The sequence below is a fragment of the Oratosquilla oratoria genome, chromosome 27 (genome assembly GCF_046742065.1).
Source record: "Oratosquilla oratoria isolate Oo_2021 chromosome 27, ASM4674206v1, whole genome shotgun sequence".
Classification (NCBI taxonomy): domain Eukaryota; kingdom Metazoa; phylum Arthropoda; class Malacostraca; order Stomatopoda; family Squillidae; genus Oratosquilla; species Oratosquilla oratoria.
This window is the reverse complement of record NC_134803.1, coordinates 3642478-3649977: the sequence shown is the minus strand read 5'-3', so window position 1 is coordinate 3649977 and position 7500 is coordinate 3642478.

The window sequence follows — 7500 nt, the reverse complement described above, 5'->3', positions numbered from 1 at the left end:
ATGTATGTATGTATGTATGTATGCATGTTGTATGTATGTATGTATGTATGTATGTATGTATGTATGTATGTATGTATGTATGTATGTATGTATGTATGTATGTATGCATGTTGTATGTATGTTTGTATAAAATACTATTAATTTTATGCAAAGTCCTTTATTATTAATCACTTCATCAAAAAGTTCCGCTCTCTGTGCTCTCTAATGAATAGAATTGTATGGGGTCAGTTGTAAATTTCGTCGTCATAGCGAAAGAGTTGTTTGTTCATACGGCAACCAACTCCCTGTTGTTATATTTCTCAGGTAGTTCGCAAATTGCTCTCCCTTCTTAGTCATCTTTTGCTTCTTTTTAAGTCCTTCGTCACCATACGCTCGCACCCTCTCCTCTTACTCCTCACTTCACCCGCTTCCACTTCATTTCCCTTCCCATCCCTTGTCTCGTTTTCTTGATATGCAGCACTGCTCCCCCAGCCACCCCGCGCCCGTTTTCCACACGTATGTAACATTTCACCAAATTAAAACACATTTCCTACATGCAGGCTGAGTATCGCCAAAATAAAACCCTTCTGCCTGGGTGCAATGGGTAGACATACTGCAATATGTGCTTTGTATGTATTTGGTTATTTGTGTGTGTGTGTGTGTGTGTGTGTGTGTGTGTGTGTGTGTGTGTGTGTGTGTGTGTGTGTGTGTGTGTGTGTGTGTGTGTGTGTGTGTGTGTGTGTGTGTGTGTGTGTGTGTGTGTGTGTGTGTGTGGTGTGTGTGTGTGTGTGTGTGTGTGTGTGTGTGTGTGTGTGTGTGTGTGTGTGTGTGTGTGTGTGTGAGTGTGTGTGTGTGTGTGTGTGTGTGTGTGTGTGTGTCTCTGTGTGTGTGTGTGTGTGTGTGTGTGTGTGTGTGTGTGTGTGTGTGTGTGTGTGTGTGTGTGTGTGTGTGTGGTGTGTGTGTGTGTGTGTGTGTGTGTGTGTGTGTGTGTGTGTGTGTGTGTGTGTGTGTGTGTGTGTGTGTGTGTGTGTGTGTGTGTGTGTGTGTGTGTGTGTGTGTGTGTGTGTGTGTGTGTGTGTGTGTGTGTGTGTGTGTGTGTGTGTGTGTGTGTGTGTGTGTGTAATTATGTGTGTGTGCCCGTGTTTTCCCCTTCAGTAGAATGAGGTGTCTGTAGTTTCCGAACACTACGTTAGTCAAAATGATTTGAAAATAATAAAATAAGTATGAAGCAGGAATATAAAATTCTTGCTTCATTCCTATTATCTCAATATATAATGCATACTGCTTGCAACTATATTACAATATGCGCAGTCACGCATACATACCCACAACCACACACATACACACACAGACACACACACAGACACACACAGACACACACACACACACACACACACACACACACACACACACACACACACACACACACACACGCACGCACGCACGCACACACACACACACACACACACACACACACACACACACACACACACACACACACACACACACACACACACACACACACACACACACACACACACACACACACACACACACACACACACACACACACACACACACACACACACACACACACACACACACACACACACACACACACACACACACACACTGTATACTAAATATTCAATTAACCGGTCAAAATATTGTGTTTTGTGTTTTTCATGAATACATATTTCTAAACATGTTCATCTTTCTCTTTCCAGGTACGTGAATGGACTGAAAGGCTGAAATTGCTCAGCATGATATAAGTGGTCAGTCATGTTAAGGTCGGTTGTGATATCTCTTTAAAATCTCCATGAAAATTAAATACTATTTGTGTATGTCTATGTGCGTGGACGTGTATGTGTAAGTGTGTGTTTATGTGCATATAATCAGGAAAGTAACCACTCTCGGTTACTCTCCAGAATATCGTACTTAGTTTCAAACTCATGTACAGTAAGGTACCAACTTCGTCTACGTCCTCATTTTCCAGTTATCTTTCTTAGTTTTTAATTCATGTATTTATTCGGCGTCGGATATATCTCCTTCTAAACTATTTCAAGTATTTATACATCTTTATGTGGATGTGCGCTTGCACACTTTTTTTTTAAGAATTACAACAAGTCAATTGGTATCTAATTTCTTTTGTAAGCTTTCTAGCTTTCGGAAAGTGAATTTCTGCTGAAAGGAGTGAAAAACATGTTTCTATGATTTGTTGAGAGCTTATATTTAAAAAAGTCAAAATCCTGAACAGAAAAGATAAACAAAAACAAAACACGGACAAATTTCCCAAAACGTCACGCAGAGCTCTCTGCATCTTCATTTCGTGTGTGTCTGCATTCGAATAAGTCTATAATATATGTAAATATATATATATATATATATATATATATATATATATATATATATATATATATATATATACAGTACATTTGAAATATTACGTTTCTTGGAGAGGTCACACTTGAGCTTTCCCATCTTGACAGGTGATATTTTCTCAATTCCTCAATGTAATGGGATCGTATAAGGTTTGAGTTCTATTTTCTCAATTCCTCAACCTAATGGGATCGTATAAGGTATGAGTTCTGTGCTTCTATTGAGTTCCTGTATGCGGATGGTTTTGGCACTTGAGCCTCTCTTCTTGCTGGCAATGTTACTTGTCTCCTACGACCAGGTTTCATGCTCGGAATTAGGACGAAACCTTTAACCTGTACACTTCCTTACACCATCTCTAACCATCTCTAACCCTCTTCCCATCACCCTTGTATTTATCTTCCGTACAGCCCCAGTCATGTTCACATTGAACAGCCATACCGCAGCCCCACTTCGCCTCAAATAATTTCCTCTCTCCATTCCTAATCCCAATACAAGGTTTATTACTATCGTAAAGGGGGCATTTTCCACTTTTCCAATGCCCCCTTTTACCCCACCCATCTATCTCATCCTTGTTCGCCCCTTCATGTTCACTCCCTCCACCTATGCCTTCCACACCTCTTTTAATAATCTTTCTTCACTCATTCTTTTCATAGGTCCAAGCCATCCAAATGCTCTTTCGTCAACCTTATCTCCCAGCTCTCTTTCCACCTCCACTTCCTCCTCACCACCTCGTTTCTCACTCTCCAGCCTAGTAACTCCTACCATACTTCTCAGACATTTAATCTTTTATACATTTAAACTCTTCCTCTCTTATGTTCCATGTTTTTGCTTCGTGCATATATATATATATATATGCATATATATATTTGTATAATATTATGTATATTATATATATATATATATATATATATATATATATATATATATATACATATATATGCTGGTACATTGTGACAAGTTGATGAAGGTGGAAAAATAAGAAGAGATTCCTCTGAAGAAACATAGAACGAAACCGGTCAGGAATAAACTCAGGAACTCGGAACTAGACCCGTGACTTCTTTTTCCACCTTCATATATATGTATGTATGTATGTATATATATATATATATATATATATATATATATACATACATATGTATAAGTATATGTATATGTATATATATATATACATATATATATTTATACATACATATATATACATATACATATACATATACATATACATATACATATACTTATACATATACATATACATATACATATACATATATATATACATATACATATACATATACACATACACATGCACATACACATACATATACACATGCACATACACATGCACATACACATACACATACACACACACACACACACACACACACACACACACACACACACACACACACACACACACACTCACATATATATATATATGTATATATATATATATATATATACATATATATACACGTACATACATATATATATATATATATATGTGTGTGTATGTATATGTTCTCCTTAAGGCATATTGAATTATATCCAACAACAAATTGAACTCTGATGAGTTTCGATGAGGCGAAGAAAAAAATAAATTACCTGTAAAAACCATCTAATAGGAGGAACAAGAAACAAGACGTTTCGCTAATCATAATTAGCATTTTAGTTGTAACAAATACAGAGAAAGTAAGGATATAAAGGCAGGGAGAAGGTACATATAAATGTTGGGAGAGATCACTTAGATGTTGACTTTTACTGTGTCCTGGAACTGGGAGAGAGTACTTGTGGACACTGGAAAGGTTACACATGAATACTGGGCGAAGTTAAAAGGAAACAACGGGAGAGGGTGACTGCAAATGACCACTATTATGTCTTGAGCGTCCGCCGTGGCCGAAGTGTCTGTTCCTCATGGGGTTGGTTTGTGCAGTTATTAGGGCGTCTGGTTTGGCGGTTTCTAAAATGTTTGAGACTGGGAGGGATGACGGGGGTTCCTGTTGGGTAATCATTGTGGGCTGTCCGTACTTGATGTGAAGGGCTTCAAGAAGGGCGAGGCGGTGCTTGTCACTCTCTCTGCCTATAATTTTGGAATTGTTCTCTAAAATGGATCTGGTGATTGAGGTGTTATAAGCCTCCTGGAGGTGCCTTTTAGGGCCTCCAATGTTGAGGTGATACGTCAGACGTCTGGAAAGGCGAGTATTGGTGAATCCGATGTAGGAATCTCGGGGCGTACAGTCCCCAAATAGACACCAGACTTACACACTTGATGTTGGTAGGGCGCTGGGAGCTGTTATTCTTTATAATGAAGTTCTTGGTTCTCTTGTTATCATACGAGTAGTAAATTGAAGGTTTTACAGAGGCCTGATTCCTCTCGTACCACTATTACTACATGTTTTGTAGACCGTTCGACCTCCTTCTGGGTGGAGACCCAACTGGAGCAATAGGTGAGAGCCCTCTTACTGGAGGATGTTATGGTGGAGTCTTTATATTACTGGGGACACTCACTCTCTTCGTTCAAGCACAAACCAGGGTTAGTTGGCTTGGTGTCTACTGCTGTGTGGCTGCTCCTGTCGGCGTTTTGGGTGAATACATCGAAGAAGGGAAGGACGCCGTCGCTTCCTTCAATATATATATATATATATATATATATATATATATATATATATATATATATATATGTATACACACACACACACACACACACACACACACACACACACACACACACACACACACACACACAAACACACACACACACACACACACACACACACACACACACACACACACACACACACACACACACACACACACACACACACACACACACACACACACACACACACCACACACACACACACACACACACACACACACACACACACACACACACACACACACACACATACACACACACACATATATATACTGTATATATATATATATATGTATATATATATATATATATATATATATATATATATATATATATGTTACCTTTATTCTTGATAACCATCTGGATCCTTCTGGGCATCGAATTGGCAAGTTCTGTAAACTAGTCGGCGTCCATTTTCGCCCACATCTTTTTCAGCTCCTTCAGGACAGGGATGCTTGTGGGTCGCGACTTTTCCAGCTTGTTTTTCACCTGGTTCCAGACATTTTCAATGGGATTTAGGTCAGGGGAGTTGCCTGGCCACTCCAAAACACTAATGTTATGGTCAGAAACAAACTTTTTTACTACCTTGGACCTGTGAGAGGGAACACCATCATGCATGAAGTGGTCACATTCATGAATATCCCAGAAAGTGAGCATGTGATCCCTCAAAACCTCAATATAGTTACTTGCTTTCATTGTCACATTTGTGGGGAGAAAGTAGAGTCCACCCCTGCCCTTTTTTCCACTAAAGTCACCACACACCATCACGCTGTCTGGATGTTTTACTGTCTTGGCCATGTACCTCGGGTCGTATCTTGACATCACTTGGTCGACGGACGATCTTGGAGCCTCCCCTAACCAGCCTGAAGGTGCTTTCATCAGTGAACATGACGTTCTGCCACTGCTGTGGTGTCCAGTCCTTGTATTTCTTGCAGAATGCTAGTCTTTTCTTCTTCATGGGCTCCGTGAGCAGCGGCTTCTTGGCAGCACGTCGAGCAGGTAACTTTAGGTCTTTTTGGAGCCGATATTGAATGGTTATGATAGAGACTTTTTTCAGTACTTTCGGATGTTTTTTATTTAGTCCAACGGCTGTAATGAATAGGTCTTATTATACTTCTCGTCGTAGGACCTTGTCAGTGCGTGTAGAAGTCTTCCTTGGTGCCCCAGAGCCCGGCTTTCTTGGTGGAACAGTACCGGGACGGAGGACGGCGGCGGCTTTCTTGAGGGTGTAGATGGTCATCCTTGACACCTTCAGATTCCCTGCTCTAACAGAGCAAGGGCCCTGCTCTTTTCTTCCATAGTAAGCTTGGTACGCCCCATCTTGAGCACTGGGAGGCGAGTTAAAGGGCTCCAAAGTTCCTGGAGAAGTAAAAAAAAAGGGGCGCTGAGGAGCAGAATGCAGGACCACCTCCCTCACCGAGCTCAGACGACTCACTGAAAAAGGGAAGGGGTGGACTCTACTCTCTCCCCACAAATGTGACAATGAAAGCGAATAACTATATTGAGGTTTTGAGGGATCACATGCTCACTTTCTGGGATATTAATGTGTGTGACCACTTCATGCATAATGGTGTACCCTCTCACAAGTCCAAGGCAGAGAAAAAAAATCCTTTCTGACCATAATATTAGTGTTTTGGAGTGGCCAGGCAACTCCCCTGACCTAAACTCCATTGAAAATGCCTGGAACCAAGTGAAAAACAAGCTGGAAAAGTTGCAACCCACAAGCATTCCTATCCTGAAGGAGGAACTGAAAAAGATGTGGGCGACAATGGACGCCACATACTTTACCGAACTTGCCAATTCGATACCCAGAAGGATCCAGATGGTGGGTGTGTTTGTGTTTGTGTGTGTGTGTGTGTGTGTGTGTGTGTGTGTGTGTGTGTGTGTGTGTGTGTGTGTATGTGTGTGTGTAGCGTATATTAAAGAAGAAATTTGAGATGGATGAGGGTAACACAAGTTTAATGTTATATATGTTTACGACACAATACGAAGTTTGAGTGTAGATCAGGTAAAGAAATGAAAAAAAAAATTCTAAATGAAGTTGCATTTATTCGAAAAAAAATATTGTATGCTTCTTGTCATACATTCCAAAACGGCTCGTGAAACTATTTAACGTTGATTTAATGTTGAGTTAAAAAATGTTCGAAATAAAGTCAGTAACATATCTAAGCTTTATCTTCACAACATAATATTTTGTTTTTCATAGTCGTATTTTTTTCTTTTATTCCATTTTTTTTTATATACTTTTCAGCGATTGCACTCAATTCGCTCGGGAAATCTTGCAGACACGTTGAGAGCCATGTTTTGACCTTAATCTGACACTCCTCTTTGCCCTCTCTCCGTCTTCCCTCGCTTATCATCCCTTTCCATCTCTTTCTTTCCCCACACAACATCATCCGTTCCATTCCTTTTCCCCCCTCATCCAAGAATTCATTCCATTCTTTTCTTTCCCCTCTCCATAGGATTTGTTCCATCCTCTTTCTCTC